The sequence below is a fragment of the Petromyzon marinus genome, chromosome 14 (assembly GCF_048934315.1).
Source record: "Petromyzon marinus isolate PM22_M1 ecotype Great Lakes invasive population chromosome 14, UKy_Petmar_22M1.pri1.0, whole genome shotgun sequence".
Taxonomy (NCBI): Eukaryota; Metazoa; Chordata; class Hyperoartia; order Petromyzontiformes; family Petromyzontidae; genus Petromyzon; species Petromyzon marinus.
The window spans coordinates 12,978,685-12,998,397 of record NC_133680.1 but is presented as its reverse complement, the minus strand read 5'-3'; the positions used below and the strand labels follow the sequence as shown (position 1 = coordinate 12,998,397).

Here is a 19,713-nt window from a genome sequence, read left to right as displayed (position 1 = left end):
CGGACACGTGTGCAGGATGGCGGACAGGTCACCTAGTCGGGCATTTCCGGGGGAGAAGAGAAAAGGGAAGACCTGATACCAGACATGCGAGTGCAGATCTTGTCGAGCAGATAAACAGAAACGAACTCTGCAACAGCTGAAGGATCTGGCCCAAGGCAGGAAGTGATCGAAAGTTGTTTTTCATGTAGTGACATCGCGGATGTCAGTGTGTAATGCCGACTCTAGAGAGACACGGTGTGCGATGTAACGACATTGCGGACACCACAATGATGTGGGTGCAGTACCGGCCCTAGAGGGGCTTGGTGAGCGCTGTCTGACAGCGCTGGATGGCACCACGCTTTGCGTGCAGTGCCGACCCCTACAGGATAGTGTGTGAGAGTCCCGGCTATGGGAATGGGGTTGCCAAGGGCCATGACACTCTGGTTGACCCCGAAGGCCACGTGACCGGTAAAGTCTACACAGGGCTCCCAGGTGGGGGCTAGGGGTGGTCACGTGTCAGGGCCGAGATCCTGCTCGAGGATTCTAGAAGGGGGCCGTGGCTAAGGGCGGAGGCAGCCACGCCAGAGAAGATATAAGTCGGGTCTCCCAGAGGGACCGGCTGCTGTTGTTCATCCTGAAGAATCTACGTTCTACGTCCTACAGAGTCTCCAACACGTGGACCTGGACCCAAGCTGTGGTCCGGTCCGTTGTAGCTAGTTACGGTGAGATTAGTGCAGTTAGCCTGGTGGTACCCACCATATGTTGTTATAGAGTCAAGGGGTGGTTACCCCGTGTGTTAATAATGTGTTGCCTCCAAAGAGTACGCTAAATTATCAGTACGCTGTGGGATTTAATAATTCGTATAAACGGCATTGGTTTTGATGACCTCCTGACCCTGACTTGTACACAGTCTCCACGAATACCATTCAGCCTGCTCACAAAACAAACACGCGAGCTCTTTACATTGATCTAGCACATGCCCGCCCAGTGAAGCACGCTCTTGCCACAAGTTTATCAATGGCGCGCACTTGAAAACCGGCGACTTGGGAAGCGAGTTTGTTGGCTCATGCAGAGATGGTGCCACCCGAAGACACTCAGCTGCAGAGCCATGCCGTGGCTGTTTTGGGGCAGTATGGCAAGTAGGTCGCCGACCGGCCTCTGTGGTGGTTGGGTGCTCTCTCCCTTCACGTGCGACTTTTCGCTGAGCACTCATTCTGGTTTCCTCCCACATGAACGATCACTGATGAGGCAGAATTATCTGAACCCCTACTTAATGATAATGATGACGAGGTCAATCGAGGTTTCCCTGGGTATAGCAATGATCAATTTCGCAAAATTACAAATAATTGTTATTGTGGGATGGGAGAGGATACGGCGGTTGGCAAACTGAACTTTGAACCCAACGACCCACGATCGATTGCCAGTTATGCTAACATCAGCGCCAATTGATATCTGAACCGATCGTGGATATACCCCGCTTACCAGCACGCACTCATCATCGTGGTGAAGTATGGTCAAACAAGCCCCTCATGATGATCGTCATGGTCATGTGGGGGTTGTTTCATTCTGTCTCCACAACATTGTCCATCAGCCTGTTCTGTTTCAGTCTGTGGATTAGCATAGGATTGGCGTATAATCAGCATATTACTTGGATATAATTTGAATATTTAAAAAAATGCTTTGACAAACAATTCCTTTTAATGTATTGTTGGGGTGAAGAATCGATATTCGTTGTGGTCATGTCCCAGACCACGTAACTTATTCATCCTCTGCAGGAACCCTCGCGAAAACGTCGGCACTCGCTGGACGGGATCGCCGGCGGCCGTGGACGCGGCAATAAACACGGACCTCACCGAGGACGCGACAGTGAAAGAATCACCGGCGCTTATCTCTCTCTGCCACAACCACGACGGACCACGCTGCACCGCACTGGAACGGCCTCCCACAAACGGACCATCATCACGGACTCGCCACGCCGTGACTGTCGTGAAGTCCAAAGTATCAAACGCATCACCAACGCATGGCACCATCCACACAGCTGCATACTGGCAGCGTCGCTGCGATCTGCGAAGCGTGTAATGCTCTCCTTGGATTGGTTGAACTATTTACGTAGGTACCTACGTGACTTTACCGAAAGAGCCAAAGGGTATGGATCCCTGCAGTCACGAAAGCTTCAAATCAAGATTTATTTTATTTTACCACTGAGCGTTAGAGCTCTTTTTCAGAAGCGACCTAGCTACCACAAATGATAGCTCAAGAAAGTGGCTTATCGCGTGGAAATGTGTAACAGCCAAACCCTCTAAATGCGTGATGTCGATTCTAAATGTGGAGTAAAAAAAAAACAAAAGACCCGGAGAAAAATCCGCGCCAACCAGTGGGAGAACACGCAAACTCCAAATATACAGGCGTCAGGGGCCGGGATAAACTTAACGTTCGGCCACAACGCGTTCTAACACCGTCGCTTTTCCCTCCTGCTATACGAAGAAAAAACAAACAGGCACCATATAACTCGGTGCACTGCAGGACCTCGTTGAATTACGGATGCTTACCCAGACTTGAACCCAGGTTGTTTTTTTTACGAGCAGTGCTAGCTTAGCGGCACTGCCCCCTGCATCAGCAAGTGACCGGGCCACCTCTCGTAAACATGTTGTTTTGTATTTGTGCGCCCACAGTTGTTTACACTGGAAACCGGGGGGGGGGGGGGGGGGGGAGGGGTCGCTCGCTGACGGTCGTTTAATCAAACAAGTGGAACGATCACCGCCACCCGCTGCTGCTGGAGGGTAACGCGTAAACAAGCCGGCTTTCATATTGCACGTCCGTCCAATTCAACGCCGCCACGTGGTTATCGAGCGCAAACATCCTTATCCCTAAATAGTTTTACGTCCTGTCCACATTCCTATGGCGAAGGCCAGCCTGTACTAAAGAGCCACCCCACGACGCGACCTCCCGAGTATAACGTCACGTGCCAATGCTTACATTGGGAAAGTGTGTATTCTTTTGTGATATTAAATTATTCGCCGTAAAAATGAATTTATTTGTGCAGGAAATCTTCATTTGAGCCTGAAGACCGATCATCAGGATGGTCATGCATTGGAACGTTTGACCAATTTCTTAACAAAGAGGCCCAGGATATCTTCCCTGATAGCGTTTGGCATATTTGCCAACACAACGTCGCACGCCTGTTGCTAAATTTGGTTGCGAGAACCTCTCTTTAAACTCGCCGGCGCGTGAGCTGAATGAATAATAACTGGCGCATTAAAACACTCGTACAGGTAACGGTGTAAAGATATTTTCTGTGTCGGGTGGTGGAAGACTCATCACAAATATTTGGTCAGATCATTACGTTGCTGAACCCAAAATGCGATTGTGCATCATTTGTAACAAAAAGTTTACACATGGGAAGCAACAGGAGTAACTGGCGAAAACATATCAATGTACCGCCCTTAGTCTATCGATTGATAGAGGGCCGCCCAACGCGGTGACGGTTGTGGGGGTTGTTTGACCATACTTCACCACGTTGGATAGTGCAGGTTGCCGATGGAGCGGCGGGGGGGGGGAAGGCAAAACCAGCTCAGATATCTCTGTGCAAGTGATGTTAGCCATAATCAGGAATCAAACTGAGATCGCCGAGTTCATAGTGCACTGCGCTACAAACCTGGCCACCAAACATTACACACTCCTTTCGGGCAGGTCAGCAACCTACTTGCTCTGCTGCGCTCAACTGATCACCTCTCGTAGCCCTGCAGCTTGGGAGTCTCCCTATATGAAGCAACAGCAACACAAAATGGCCTATTCTTGCCAGCGATGAGAAGCAATAATGAATTCCATTTAGAAAGAGTGCAAGGCTCTACAGACATCCGTAAACACATATAAATAACCCGTTGGCCAAGACGAGAAAAAAAAAACCTCAAGTTTTGGAGCTAATCGAGGGAATCCGAAAGCAAGATAGAACAAAAGTGCGGGGCGTTGAGGCGAGGATCAAACGGCGCCGCCGCCGCCGCCGAATCGCGACCGCCGCTGGGGCAGGGCGCTCCCCGGCACGGCCGGGGAGCAGCGCAGCAGAGCGCACGGCGCAGTGCGGCGTGGAGCAGGAGGAGCCGCGTCCGGGGGGACGCACAGGGGGCGCAACCCTCCGGTTGAACGACGATGCCCCAGGCTCTTCTGACACCCGCTGCCGCCCCACAAGCCGCACGCTTGACCCCGAATACCTTTTGGGTCACCACTCACGGGCGGAAATGCGACGTGTTCACACCTTGCAAACGTGCGCATTGTCACGCACAACAACTCTGGCTGTCGCCTGATGAGGCTTGGTTGTAATTGCCAGCGAAAAATCACGGTACTCGAATTGCAAATGTTGTGTGTTTACTGTCCAACACACCGCTGTGCTGAACTAGTAACGAATTGTCACGTTCCGTTTACGTGACAAACCTTACCAATTGGCTGTGTCAGGTGGTAGCGGGTTTAATGACGTGCAAAAAACCTCGCTTCTGGGTGCACGCAGACCACAATGTGTGGCGTTGTCGACAAGTCCTAAGTGTCTCCCTACTCAAAATAGCCAATCCTCTTTCCTTTCCGTATTCCAGGTTTAAGTGATTGAAGATCCACATTCCCTCATTCCTGTGGCGGGGACCCGTTTCACTTTCCGACACCCAGGAGGCGACTTCCCACGATTCACCCTGGTGGAACGACGGGTTTCCGAGTTAACCCCCCGACGGTAATTTGAGCTCGGGACCTGCCTACTGTGGAGTAGAACGCTCTTCCCCCTCTCCACAGCCGCCCTTGCGAACAGGGCCCCAAATCCCGTCACACGGTCGGCACCACGGACTCCCAGCCGCCGCGGGCTGCGCTTGAAAGGCAAAACTTGATTCAATCGATGGTTTATCATCGACTACTACTACAGCAGCAGCAATGCAGTGTATTGTCAGCATTTAAAACAAAACATGCAAAATGCTTTTCGGGTTATGCAATTCCTGTAAGTAAAAGTGTCATTAGCGGATGCCTGCGTTGGTGCGCGTGAGCACTGCACTCTGAAGGTTATTTGAGACCGCTGCTGATGAATGGCAGCGACCCTTTGAGGGCTCTCTGCTCACACCCCGCAGGATGCCCGACTCTGGATATCTCCACTATCAAAGCCCATTAATAACCGGGCTCACATAAATCATCGTGGCGGCACGGTGACATGCTGAAACTGGAGTCGCCGCAGAACCAAAAAACGCCGCTTGGCTGCTCACACTGCTGCCCCTCGCCCGCCTTGAGCCGTGTATTGGATTCTGAGATTGGTTCTGGATCATTCCCCTGTTAAGTCTCAACGTACAGAGGACGAGCACGTGCCAAAGATCGAGCACGTGCCCAGACTCATTACGCCATGATTCACGTCACACTCCTAAGGTGGAAGTGTAGGGTTTTTATTTTTAGCGTGCTCGTTCGATACGGCCCGCATTTAAACACGATGGAAAAATCTCACCTCAGTCGTTTTGACCGGTAAATCAACTGGGTTTGTCCCGTGACCTCTTTGCGAGCCTGCCACACTTCACACGCATGTATGTACTGCATGTTGAACTTCTTTCGCACCGTACGTAGCCAACCGTGCTAATATCGCAGGGTGTCGTAGTGTACCTCACCTGGCATGGTGTGCCGTGGTCATGTGACCTTCACTAAGCGGCGGATGGAGGTTGTTATTGTTGTTGCTTTGCGATGTGGAGGCACAGCGCATCGAGCGCTGCACTAGAAGCCCACGCACTCCGTCTCGATTCCGAACCACGCACATTCGTAGCAAGCGGTATCTGCGTAGACAAAAAAAGCGGCCCACCGCACCGCAGACGGCACCGCCGCTTGCGAGCATTTGCGCTCACTCACAGCAACGTCCTTAACGTTCGCCAGGCTATCCTCTGTCCTCGTATGTAAAACTACCATATTTCTGGAGGCTCAACGAGGACGCATAGTAAGCTGCCAGCCCCTCCATCCATCCACCAACCACGCCGATCATCACATAGCCACGCCCACTGTCGCATAGCCACGCCCACTCCACCGCTAGCCCGGCCCAGACATGGTGAGTGGCCTCCTTCTTGCTCTTTGTGACGTGGGCCCAGACCCCAGGGCTCATGAGGCCCCACGCAATCACAAGTCGGACACGAGAGTAGATAGGGTAATGCTGGGACAATATCCAGAGTTTCAGAAATGTCTTTGAGACAATGGGATGGAGCTAGAGCGACGCTCAGCAGCTGTGCACACGCGTGTACGTAGACGACGCTCAGCAGCTGTGCACACGCGTGTACGTAGACGACGCTCAGCAGCTGTGCACACGCGTGTACGTAGACGACGCTCAGCAGCTGTGCACACGCGTGTACGTAGACGACGCTCAGCAGCTGTGCACACGCGTGTACGTAGACGACGCTCAGCAGCTGTGCACACGCGTGTACGTAGACGACGCTCAAGACGCTCTGCACACGCGTGTAAATAGACAGTGACGCCCAGCAGCTGCGCACACGCGTGTACGTAGACGACGCTCAGAAGCTGTGCACACGCGTGTAAATAGACAGTGACGCTCGGCAGCTGTGCACACGCGTGTACGTAGGCAGCGATGCTCGGCACTGGCGTCTGTGTGGCGCGGAGCGGAGGCTGGCAGCACGTGCCTCCCCAGCGCACCGCTCCGTACACGCGGTCCGTGACGCCGGCGAGTGACAAATTTACCCGGCACCTGCCGCTGCCAGCCAACCAAGAGCCTTCGCCGCCGTCAGGCCACGCGCTCCCCGCCGTGTCCTTGCCTGGCAGAGCCACGTGCTCTTACGCGGAGTGGGGGGAGCGGGCACCAGGGCCGGATTAAGATGTTGTAGGCCCCTGGGCTACAGGTACTGCGAGGACCCCAGTAATATTTTCAAAAGGAAAACAAAGTTAAAGAAAAATAACATTTATTTTTTTACAAGGCTAACAGCGAATAAAATTCAGCATTCACAAGTGAAATAAGTTTTCACTTCATCTCTGGAGGCCCTCCAGCTGGCGGGGGCCCCTGGGCTGCAGCCCCTAAAGCCCCGTGCTTTCATCCGGCCCTGAGCGGGCAGGCTCGCTTTTTGGATGGGCTTGGACCAAGTGGCGGAATTTGAACCCTGGGTGGCCGACCACACAGGAGACGTGTTTTCAACTCGCCGTGATGCGTCGTCCGAGGGCGCACTCTTTGACTCCCGAGCGGTGGTGGCAACCACAGAGTGGATCCGTTGTCACTTGGGAGTTTGGTGGCGCTGACCAATCCGAAGCCGGCGGTGGAGGTTTCACGTGATTCTTTGCAGAGATCACAGAGGACGAACGGCCACTGCTGACTTTTCAAAAAGCAGCCCTGGTTATGTTGATCCAAACCTGGGTGTGAACTTACATTGTGATTACGACTAATACACGTGTTTACTCGTTGAGTCTCATCACTTTTCTCCGGCCAAGTATTCTCAATCGTGGGTCGACGGCCGCTTTGTACAGCCCAATGGAGTGATTTGTGTGTCATGATGTCATGGGTTCTGTCATGTCCACTGCGAAGCAGACGCGGCAAAATTGTCGGGTTAACAACACCCACGGTATTAACCAGGGCGGCCGCTGGGATTTGAACCGTGATCATCTTCGGAGAGTGGCGAACGCGCTGCCGCTAGGCCGCCCCACGTCTTTACGACCGTCAGGCACTCTGCCGCAGTGCCAACCCGGCTGTTGATAAAAAAAAAATCATTAGAATCTGTATTTAGAGTGCAGGAGAAATCCGATGAGCTACAAAGCTCTTTCGTTCACAGATGTTCAGTAAGGGCTTCGAGTGCGGCAGTGGCCAGCACATTAATCGCTGTCCGCAGATTGATACAAATAAAAGTTAAATTCACGTTGCAGCCTTCCGGCCTACAAGCGGGCATGGAGTGGGCAGTGCGAGTGACATTAGATAACTGTTCCAATCTATTACTGTTGCTGTTATTTGCACGGTGGGAGATCACCCACAAAAGCCTTTTATTCAGCCCCAGCTATAACAGGACTGTCATCACACACACCCTGTAACGTGTTATAACATATTTCAGGATAAAGTTACAACCAAAGGCCAAATAAATTCATAACTTGCTTAAGGATTAAATTCGCTTAATGCCATTTACTTAATTCTTGAAGCTGTCAGGGAGTCAAAAGGGTAACTTGGAGTGTCGAGCAAACTCTTTTTTAGTTTTTCCCCAAGTGCGAGATATGATATAAATAATTGATCAAGCTCCTTGTATATTTATCCATCTGTATTATTATCCGTTTTATGCAAACATTTATTTACAAGTGTAAAGTTTCCATGAAACAGAAAAGCAACGTAACAATATGCTCAAATTACACCTCCGATTATCACGATTGGCTACGTATGGTGAAAAAGAAATACATGCTCCGAAATTTGGATCAGAGTATAAATATGACATAAAGTACGTAAAAAAGCAAGGACAGACGCAAGTTGGGAATTACACTGAGAGACACGAAAGCACAAACACAAGGATCAGTGAACAACGGCAAGTTTGTCGGCATCATATTGACACTCTGTCGGGCGTGGCCGAAGAGGTAAAATAACAAAGAAAACGCACACTGACGACTATCTGAATGCAGAGTCACATCATCACCTCACACAGAAATCCTCTGTCGTCAAGGAGCTCATACATCGTGCTCAGAAAGTATAATACGGTGAAAGTCTAAGGAGTGAGAGGAAACAGGTTAAAGAAGCACTGTTTTTGAATGGATACAATAACGCACAGATCAACAGGGAACTGAATACCAAAACCAAATCAAATAGCACAAGCGTAGAAACTGATCAAGAAATTAAAACTATTAAAGTATCGGAGATTGTGAGAGTAACTAATAAACTAGCCAGATTTTTGGAAAAAACATCCGAGTGAGATTTGGCACGGTACTTGAAATACAAAAACTAATATCTGGTACTCAAGATGTATTACCGAAGCTATCAACAGAAGGTGTGTACCGGATTAATTGCACTTGTGGCAAATGCTATGTTGGGCAGACAGGACAAATGATCAGCGCTAATTTAAAAGAACACCAAAGAAATATTAAATACTCCCAGATACAACTGTCGGCAGTGGCAGAAGACGCGTGCCAACCAGGACACTCAATTGATTTTGATAATGTTGAAGTTCTGTGCAAAACGAGTTACTTCTAGCCAAGACTAATTAGATAATCTATTGAAATTTAGAGAAATTTAAATCATGTGAGCATTCTGATAGCTACTGGATTAGTGCTGCTTGGAAGCGAATTTTTAACTGCATGCCTAAACAGGTCACCATACGTCGATGGTGATTAACTCTGAGCAGACAATAACAAGTATTGCGATTTATTGCACCCAAAAACGGCAGGATGGACATTCATGGTGTGTATGCATAATGTGCAAGCATAATGTATGTTGAACTTCGCACTTGAGTGGCTGACGAGTGACAACATCACATTTATCCCTCTATTTAAGACAGAAGCAGGAGGATTTCTCAACAAATCTGTCAGTCTGCCGGATAATACGAGTGAAATATCGTACTCGAACTGTCAATAGTGGGCAACACACCGGTGTTCTGAGCTAGTAACTAATTGGCATGTTTTGTTTACGTCGCAAAGCATACAAATTGGCTGTGTCGGGTTCACGCGATCTAACCCAAACACCTCTGTTATGGATCACATTGACTGTTGGGGAAACTAAGTGCGCTCGGCAAAGACGATGCTGGGAGGAAAGGCGCTGGCCTATGGATGAGAATGGCGATGGAATGGCAGCCCAAGCAGAAGGCACCCAAGGGGGTGACCACCGTGGGAAGGAAGTGATTAGGTGCTCGTGCGCAGGAGCGAGACGGATTGTGGCATCGCAGGACCGTGCGAGGGATGGTGGCGCTGTGGGGATGGCCTTCATCCAGCAGGGGATAGGTGCAGATAATGACCAAACAGAAGCCCCAGTGAATTCTAATTGTGACAAGAGTAAAGACATTCAAATGTCACTATGTTTAAATTCCAACTTTAAGTGATAATAAAGAAGAGATGAGCCTGCGGGTCACAGTGAGCCACAGTGGAAATTCAGCCACACCACAGCCTTCCCATCAACCCAATGCCTGCCTCACAGCCAACAACCCCCGCGGACCAACCCTCTATCCGAGTGTTCTTCATTGCAAGGCCGGCAGGCCAATGGTGGACCCTGGTGGCCTTTAGTGCGGCCCCTGACATGCGGCCCGGGACAATACACAAATGTGAAAACACTCCATGATCATCATCATCGTCGTGCTGCTGTCAAACCCGAATGGTTTCAAATGTGTGGCGGCCCTCACACTGATGTCTTATCGGCAAAAGTCACCCTCCTCTGAAAACACTGCTCCATCCAACCAACTGTCACAATTCGATTAACTAATGTTTTGTCTTGTTTATCCCTTCTCATTAATATTATTTGTGATATATTCTGTCTCATTCGTACACTTCATTAGCCGACGAGCAATATTATTAAAATACTAAATCTATTAGTTATTACAATAATAACGTACAAATACAAACAAAGGAATGTCTTCATAACTGGTGTATTTATCCACCGTGCGTCGCGCTCCGGGTTGACTAAGTCACACTGGACCTCGTATTCCTATAAATAAAAAAGGTAAAGCCGCAGCCCTGCACGGACTGCTCGTGCCTCTGCTGGCCGGCGAAGGGGGGGGAGGGGGGAGGGACCTCGACTCAAGCGAGTGCACAAGGGCCCACCTCACCCGCCACGTGGGTATTCTGGCCTCGCCATCCCACGCTGGCCAGACATCGCGGTGGGAAGAGGTAGGAGTAACCACACTTTACCCCACCACACATGACCCGACTGGTATAGTCCTAGTAGTAGTCTTGGAATTCCAATGCAAACACCGAAGGCTGCAATGGGCGTGCCAAAGGCAAACATTAGCATTGACCATAAAGCAGTGGTTCCTAACTATTACTGCAGCCTTGCACTTTGGTACTCAATCGTACAAAAAAATATGTATGTTAATAAATGCATAGGTTTGATGAAACAAATTAATTGTACTTACACGCCCGTGCTTAATTTGTATTTTCGATGATTAACCTTCTAAAAAAAATCTGGCCATGTCTCGCACCCCGGGTTAAAAACCACTGCCCTACTGACGAGTTGAGGGAGAAATGTACCCAGGCGCCGTGGGTGGCTGCCTTGTTCACGAGTTGCTCTGCAAGGAGCTGGAAACCTGAGTGCCCAGGAAAAACAAACATGTGACGGTGACAACACTCAAGAGACTGGGACGAATAAGAACCCGTTTGCTGTGCTGCCATCTCCCGGCACATCGTGCGGCTCGTAGGTGGTTTGGGAGTTTCACGGCACATCTTGACTACCTCGCCTGGTATGCAGGAAGTCTCCATCGGTTGGATCCGGACCCTGATGCCTGCATATTTGGAGTTTGCATGCCTTTCTCTCCACGTGGTCGTGTGGATTTTTCTCGGGGTCCTCCGGTTTTTCCCTCCACGTTTAGAAGTATGCATTTAGAGAATTTCTACGATATATACGCCTTACTTCGTCGCGCTATCATTTGTGGCCAGGTCACTTCTGAAAAAGAGCTACGTAGCTCAGTGGACCATACCTGGTGAAATAAAAAAAAATTGCTTAGTTTAGTTTGAAATCTGTGGGATCCACAAGCCGAGCTTCCAAAGCACAGGATTACAGGTGTACACCACGGCAATGGGACCCAGCTACATCGTCAAGTCAAAGCGTCAAAGCAGCAATGCAACTGTGCTCGTTTCCGATCGTGGCCAGCCCTGCCTAACCCCAAGGGCGACACAACGTCCAGCCGAAGTTCACAGTTTGTCATCAGCGGTGGCCCGAGGTGCAAGTTTACGCAGCCGAGTAGATTAGTGACAGCATGCTTCACCACTGGGTAAGGTTGCTGAGAGTCAAAGGTTCAACTCCTGCATTGCTGCAGTAAACGCCTGTGATAATTTACCCAAGAGGACCGACCGCCGGGACCACAAATGTAATGCTTACAAGGCAGCAAGGCGAGCATTGCGTGCAGGAATATGCCTGCTAATTTTAACTTGTTTGCTTCCTTAAGGCTTAAGATGCTGCCACTGAATTCATATTTGGGGGTGGGTGACGCAGTCCAGCGGTAGGACATTCGCCGCTTGTTGCACGAGTTCGCGGTTCGAATCCAGAGGCCGTCCTGGTTAATACTCTGGCGTACAACCCATAAAATCTACACCGTCTACTTTCACAGTGGATGTTAAAGAACCCCTGATGTCATACAAAATGGGTAGGCTGCTAACTTCCATCGTCACGGTCCAAATTTTCCACGAAAAAAATGGTCTGCGATTTACTTAATTTGTGATTACAAACACCAATATATTCCCCAACGGTGAAACTACTTTTTTGGCGAGCCATCGAACAAGAATGGTCACCGCATCGTGCACTTTCAAATGCTTCTGCGGCCATCTGGAATGCTCTTCCGATATTAGGAAGGCACTGGAGCTATACACTTTTAAATTATTTATATTGAAAACTAATTTCTTTAGACCTTCTTTTTTGTGCAGTTTGTTGTCCTTCCCCGTACCTCTAATAAACATGGTTGGCTACGTACAGTGTGAAAGAAGCTCAACATACTGACATACAACATACTACGACTGTGAAATACGGCGCCTTTGTGATTTCACGATGGCTATGCACAATAAGAATGGCGCAATACCAAACGTATAAACAAGAATTATTCATTCATTAAAAAAAGGTATTATACACCCGTACAAGGCAATGTCATTCTTATTCATGACCAGCACGACCTCATGCGCGCTCTGTCCCGAGGGATGAGCAGGGCTGTGCTCATGAATATCAATGAGCTCACGATCCCTCTAAGTGTCCCCGTGACCCTCGCCAACCCTCCCACCGCTTTTACAACACGAGTGAACGAACGAGCGGGTGACATTCGCGACCCATTTGTGCACAGTGGGACTCGATATTTTTAGCAATCCCACGTGTAGATAATCGACATTTTAATTCGCTTGCCTTTTTTTTTACTGAAAATGCATCAGTTTGGACAATGCACAGTTAAGAATGAGAAGCGTCCAGTTTCTACAGGGTGATCCATTTACAGACGACCCACTGACTCATAATCGTTGAGAAACACGAGGTGTTTGGGGCATTCTTGCGCCGCACTCTGTTTCACTGACACAGTCTGCAGTAGTTTCACACAAGTACTCCCTCGTTATTCACGACAGATACGTTCATCACTTCATCTCTCGTCACTTTCTTTCTCTCCCTCTCTATCTCTCGATGCAGCCGTGTAGAGATCCAGGTGCTATTCGCGGACAGTCAAAAATCGCGGACAGTAAGTTCGTGAATAACGAGCGAATGCTGTACTCTTTTGTCATTTGCAAGAAATTTCCTAATTCGGCAAATGTGGATCGTGTTCGAATGATGTCACGGGATCCTCAGCGTCCACTGCGAGGCCGAGGAGGGTTGGAAGGGGCGCATCGCGCCGCTCACACGCTCGCGGTCCTAACCAGGGCGGCCGCTGGGCCCCAAAACCCGCGAGGCTCTGCGGCAAGCGGCGCCCGCGCCGCCGCTGGGCCGAGTCACGGCACCCCCGATGGCTCGTGACCATCTTCTTACTTTCTTCACAAACGGGTGAGCGAGCAGAGTGAAAGCTAAGCCCCCCCCCCACTCCTTACGGCAAATAGAGAAGGGAAAGCAGAGGAGGGTTAAACGATGAAAAGGGAAAGAGGTGTAAGTGGGAGAGGGGGAAGGCTGCTGCTAGAGGTACACATCCAGCAACGGATAAACCAAGTGGTCCCACGTGTGAATTTCCCAGGAGGGGGGCCGCCACTTGCTCCCAAAATGGAGATGTCCCGTTTAAACGGGGCGAGATTCTATGAAGAAACGAGTCAAAGGGATTTCCTGCGCAAGTGAGCACCGAGCCTCTCCTGAGTGCAAACACGTTGGACTTCCCCACAACGTGGCACCTAATTTTATCGGTTGCAGAGGGATGATGGCAGCCCGAGTTAAACCCACGGATAAGAGTTGAACTTGCAACTCTTCCAAATGTGAGCCGCTCGCTTTACCGCTGAGTCCTCCCCCCCCACCGATGAAACTCTACGAGAGAACCGGATGCGCTTACAAAGTTAGAGCTGGCCAGAGAGTGAAGGACAGACTCTTCAATAAGGAGTAGAAACCTGGGGAGCTCCAACCAGGCTGTCGGTAAACACTCTCGAACGCACGACTCCTCTCAAACTCCAATCGGTCAGTTGGCCGAGCGTAACCTGCCATTACAAGTTGAATACATTCATTCAGCACGTCCGCAATCGCCAAGCCATGCAGTGGCTCTCGTAGCCCTCCGCTGAGCTTGGTCAGCGGAGGGTTGTCAACAGACACGCGATGACGCTCTTGGTGTAGAGTCACAGCTGCAGTGTGGTCGTGAAGACTCCAACAGTGGAGATTAACATTTCTCCTTCGCCAACTACTTGGGTTACATTTCGGCTGACTTTGTACGATTCTAAAAAGTCGCTTATTACACGAATAAAGTGTGATAAACACATGTAGATGCTTTATACACTTTGCTCGATCTCCGTCACAAAGACACAAATCCTCTGAACGAGCGTCCCATCCCCAGTTAAATATCAGGGTGACGAAGATGAACGGCCCTTCGCCCCACGCGACTACGGCGAATCAAACCGCCACGTGAGACGGCACAAGGCGAGCCCCGCCACGGGATCGCCGGCGAGACCTTCTCGGCGATTATCGATACGTGCGACAAGTGGCCGCGGCCACCTAAGAATAGCGGCTCTAATGTGGGAAAGGGCCACGGAGAGGGCACGGAATGGAATTCCAGGCACGCCTGCGCACAAGCACTCACGCGGCGAGCACTGGCAGCAGCTCAAACCGTGCTCGTCGCGCTCGCTCCCCGACGTGTTTTCGGGTCGTACCGCGCACTGTCTGCATTCAACACATTTGGGAAATGGCATCATGTCATGAGACGAGGCGTCCATTGAGAACTCTCCCACATCGGTGCATCGCCACATGTTGGATAACGGCCCGTGGAAGGTGATTTCCCAGAACCACTTCTGAGGTCTATTCCAGTAACCTCTATTTCCGCACTTCAGGAGTTGCATTGTCCCAAAGCGCGCTGCCATAGAGATTTCCATCGCATGACGGTCGAATCTAAACTTTTGCAGATAAACCACATAGCTTCCTACATGACAACTTGATTTTATTGGCTCTGTCGGGTGGTGGAGGGTTACACCTAGACAATCGGACCCAAAAGAAAACTTACTACGAATCAGAAAACTTTGTTTTTGCATTCGGACAGATGCTGAATATTTGACTAAATAGAAGAAGCTAATTTATTGTGATGCTTTTTAGGTTAGATCACGTAAGTATAAATGTGGTTTGTTTATTTTTTTCGTGTAGTCAAACGGTGACCGGGCTGAGGCCGTAGACGCACTGCACGCGGAGAACCCGATAAGGCCTGTGAAAGACCCAATGCAGAAAATCCCTGGGTTAGATCTTCCACGAAGCTCATGGTCCACCCTAAACTGCATCCGCACAAACCATGGCAGATGCAGTTACCTTACAAATGTTACATTTAAAACTCTCCAGTAGTGTACAACTGTGGTCATTCAGAACAGACTATTCAATGTATAGCAACGTAATGTCCAATCCACAAACATGAAGGAGACATCACAGCGATGATTCACTCCGCTGCTCCTGATGCGATTGTCTGGCTTGACCACCTGAATGTGAAATTCTCGTTGTTGCTCTGCATCTACATCATTTAGAAACATGCATTGAGATTATTTAGATTCTTTTGGTGGTATAAATGTCCAAATGTTTGGCCACTTTGTTGAGTTCTCATTTGTGGCCAGCTCACTTTTGAAAAATAAGTTCATACCTCGGCGGGCTTTGCCTGATAGCATGAGGATGGTTTAGTTTAATGTTTTTGTGTTTGTGTGATTTGTTAACCTTTCTTGTACTTTGCACTACTATCATGTTTCATTTCTTGTTTGCTGTTGTAACGTTCTTACCCGCCCCTACTGGACGTCTGTAAAAAAAAAGAGCTTTATAGCTCATCGGATTCCCCCAGTGTAAATAAATATTCGGATTCTGATATCAACATCCATACGAAAGGAGAGATCGCGAGTGGCCGCCCAGATTCAAACGCCCGGAATCCCAGCAGAATCGGCTCGGGTGCGCCTTGACCCCTGGTGGTCACCCGCCAAACTCTTCCCGTAAAGATGTTCAGCAAGCACAAATTAAGCGTAGAAGTCAATATGCAAAGGAATGCCAGGCCACTGCAGTGGTGTTCAAGTGAGGAGTCCATCAGGCGGGGTTGTAGCGCGTGTGAAGTTGAAATTATTCCACTGCGCTCCCCCTGGCTCCTGTCGAACCAGGGGTTGTATAAGGAAACAAGACGTTTGGCAGCAACTGCAGTCTCGTCCCAGTTTCGACGCACTTTGCATTTTATATGAGTCCGAGTATATTTAGGAAGGTTGCAAACAGCTGATCGCATAGTCCAAACAGCTGTGACTGCCCTGGATGGAAGACTCTTTACGATCTGGGATATTGCATTTCACACCGTGAGCCGCGAGGGCAATGACGTCTGGTTTTTTTTTTTCCGTGTGACAGATCACGAAGAGATGCTCTCCCCAAAACAGCGGCGTCGCTCCGTCGCAGTGACGCGTCAAATCAAGCCACGAGTGCGCCGGCTTATTTGCGCCATTCTCACGTACGAGCGAGCAATGGTATACACGCGAGTGTAGCCTGCCTCTACTAGGTGGGCAATGTTGCTACGTGACTTTGACAAAATTAAGCAGTTTGTGGTGGCAATTTGGAGCGTGGCGTTGGCACGCATGGACTCCTATCGTTGAAATAACGTCACGGGATTTTTTTACGGATGGTGCCTATGTCACAGTTAATACAGCCGCAGTCATTGACCAGGGAAGCCGCTGGGCTCTTCTGTGTCACAAGCGGCAAGTACGTTACCGCTCAGTCTTGTCAATGCCCATCATGAAAAATAATAACTCCAACACACTGCTGGATGAAGGCTGCGGCGGGTAATGAAAAGGCGGCCAAAGGACAGACCAAGTTAAAGAGGTTGGCACCATTTTCTGCTGTACTGCCTTCTCCTGGCAAGCCAGGTTACGTGAGACTCCTCAATGGCGACTGGAAGGGAGTTTTGGAACATTTGTGTGATCCGCCAACCCCTCGTATGCACAGAGCTGGATCACAGGCACGTGCTACCACTCGTACACGCAATGGGGCAAATTATAAATAAATACATCGTGGGTTCAAATCCCAGTCTGGACTTTACGCAGCTCCTGATCTCTCCGGGATGCCACGGTGGCGAGATGTTAACTACCTCGCCTGGTATTCAGGAGGTCATGAGTTCGATCCCGACCCTGACGCCCACATATTTGGAGTTAGTATGCCCTCCCTGTGGTCGCGTAGATTTTTCTCCGGATGCTCCGGGTTTTCCCTCCACATTTAGAATCAGCATGCGTGGAGAGTATTCGGCTGCTCTTCATTTCTACATGACAAGCCACTTTGTTGAGCTATCATTTGTGGCCATATCACTTCTGAAAAAGAGATACATATAGCTCAGTGTGCTTAACCTGGTAAAATAAAAAATAGTTTAGTTTAGATAAAGTTTATCCTGGTTGCAATGGGAATGTGGAATTTCCACCACTGGTTCAAGGCCACCAATGGAGATGCATCGTCCCATTCCTCTTTAAATAATGGGTATCACGCTGAACTTGCAATCCATAAGTTGCTGGTTCCATAAATGTTATATATTTTGAACTTCTTTCACGCTGTACGTAGCCAACCGCGCAAATCGGAGGCATGTGTTTTGCAAATGCGCCCTGTTGTTTGCCTGGAAGAAGCTTCTGCTCGGCCTCTGCTTCTTACACGCACTGGTACCAGAACGTCGAACGTTCGGGTCGCTGGCCTGGAACGTTCCCTACGAGTTCAACGAGTCAGACTTGCGTATAAGCGCGCGACAGGTTCAGGTAATGCGGCGGGTTCGTAATGTGTGTATGTTGAACTTCTTTAGCACCGTAAGCAAGAAAACCATCCCAATCAGAGGTGCGGGGGAAGGACATCAAACAAAACAATGTATGCATGTTGAAGTTCTTTAGCACTGTAAATAGCCAAACGAGCCAATTGGAGGTGCGGGAGAAGGGCAAGAAATAAAACGATGCATACATGTGTGTATGTTGAGTTTCTTTCGCACCGTATGTAGCCAACCGTGCTAATTGGAGGTGCGGGGGGTGGGGAATAACCAACTTCAAGACACCTGTTGGTCAAGCGGTTGAAACAACGAGCAGGTTTATTCAATTACCCCACCTCTCTGTTTCTTGGAACCTTTTTGCCCAGAATCAAGACGATGAAAGGATAATTAACTCCAATCATTACCCCACCTCCATCTGCCCAGTAGTGTTATTGTTGTTATTATGATGCTTGTTTATTCCAGGAAAGCCTCCCTGAGCCCCAAGATTATTTTCAGAATGCAGGGGGGATGATATTGCTGCTGCTCTGCGTAATCGAAAGTGAGTAATTTGCAGGTAATCTTTCAGCATTCGGATATTTTGTCCAATACCAGGTACAACGCGTGTATATACTGTGCATAAATTATGCATAGGATCGTAAACAAATTATTTCCCTACTCGTCTTCAAGAGTCTCCATCAATCCGCTGTTAGCGAGCAGCACCAATGAAGGCCGGCACGGCACACGAGGAGCAGGGGCGGAGCCAGGATTTTGACTTTGGGGGAGGCTGACTTCAATATTCTGAGATATCCAGTGTTTATGTTTTCCAATGGGCACCACAAATGTATAAAACACATTTTATTGGATTTGAACGTGGAGTTTATTAATAGGTCGGAGCCGCTGATGTGGCTAATAAGTTCAATAAGTTCGAAAGGCTGCCGCTCAAGCAGCCTGCAAGGCAGCACAAGGTGACAGCCTGCAGGGCAGCACGAGGTGGCAGCACAAGGTAGCAGCCTGCAGGGCAGCACACAAGGTGGCAGCCTGCAGGGCAGCACAAGGTGGTAGCCTGCAGGGCAGCACAAGGTGGCAGCCTGCAGGGCAGCACACAAGGTGGCAGCCTGCAGGGCAGCACACAAGGTGGCAGCCTGCAAGGCAGCACAAGGTGGCAGCCTGCAGGGCAGCACACAAGGTGGCAGCCTGCAGGGCAGCACACAAGGTGGCAGCCTGCAGGGCAGCACAAGGTGGCAGCCTGCAGCATTTTGCAGCAGCCGGATATCTGGTTATCCCGATTGCCGACTTTCCCAAATTTTCAGGGGGGTCTGAGCCCCCCCCAGACCCCCCTGTGGCTCTGCCCCTGACGAGGAGGTGGGTGGCCAGCACCACGCCCGGCTGCCTTTGTCTCACCAAAGGGAACATTTACACATTGCACCAGGTACTCATTTGAAGCTGAGTCGACCTAGGGGAGGCACCCAGGACGGGTTCAGTACCGTCACTGGTGTTGGCTGCGAGCAGGAATCAAACTCGAGTGGCAATGTTCGTAGCACTGCGCGCTCACCTTTATACCGCCGCTGCCCACACGAGAACGAGCACACACACGTGTACCTCCACACGCGTGCGTGCGTGCGTGCATGTGTGCGTGCGAGTGTGTGTGTGTGTGCGAGCGTGCGTGTGTGTGCGTGCGAGTGTGTGTGTGTGCGAGTGTGTGCGTGCGAGTGTGTGCGTGTGTGCGTGCGTGCGTTCGAGTGTGTGTGTGTGTGCACCACAC

General features: G+C 49.9%; 1 protein-coding gene across 1 annotated transcript in view; it reads right to left on the bottom strand.

Annotated features, from left to right (window-relative positions):
• The window catches only part of LTA4H (leukotriene A4 hydrolase), a 128,888-nt gene that overhangs the window by 90,139 nt on the left and 19,036 nt on the right, over nt 1–19,713 (bottom strand). The window lies entirely within an intron of this gene.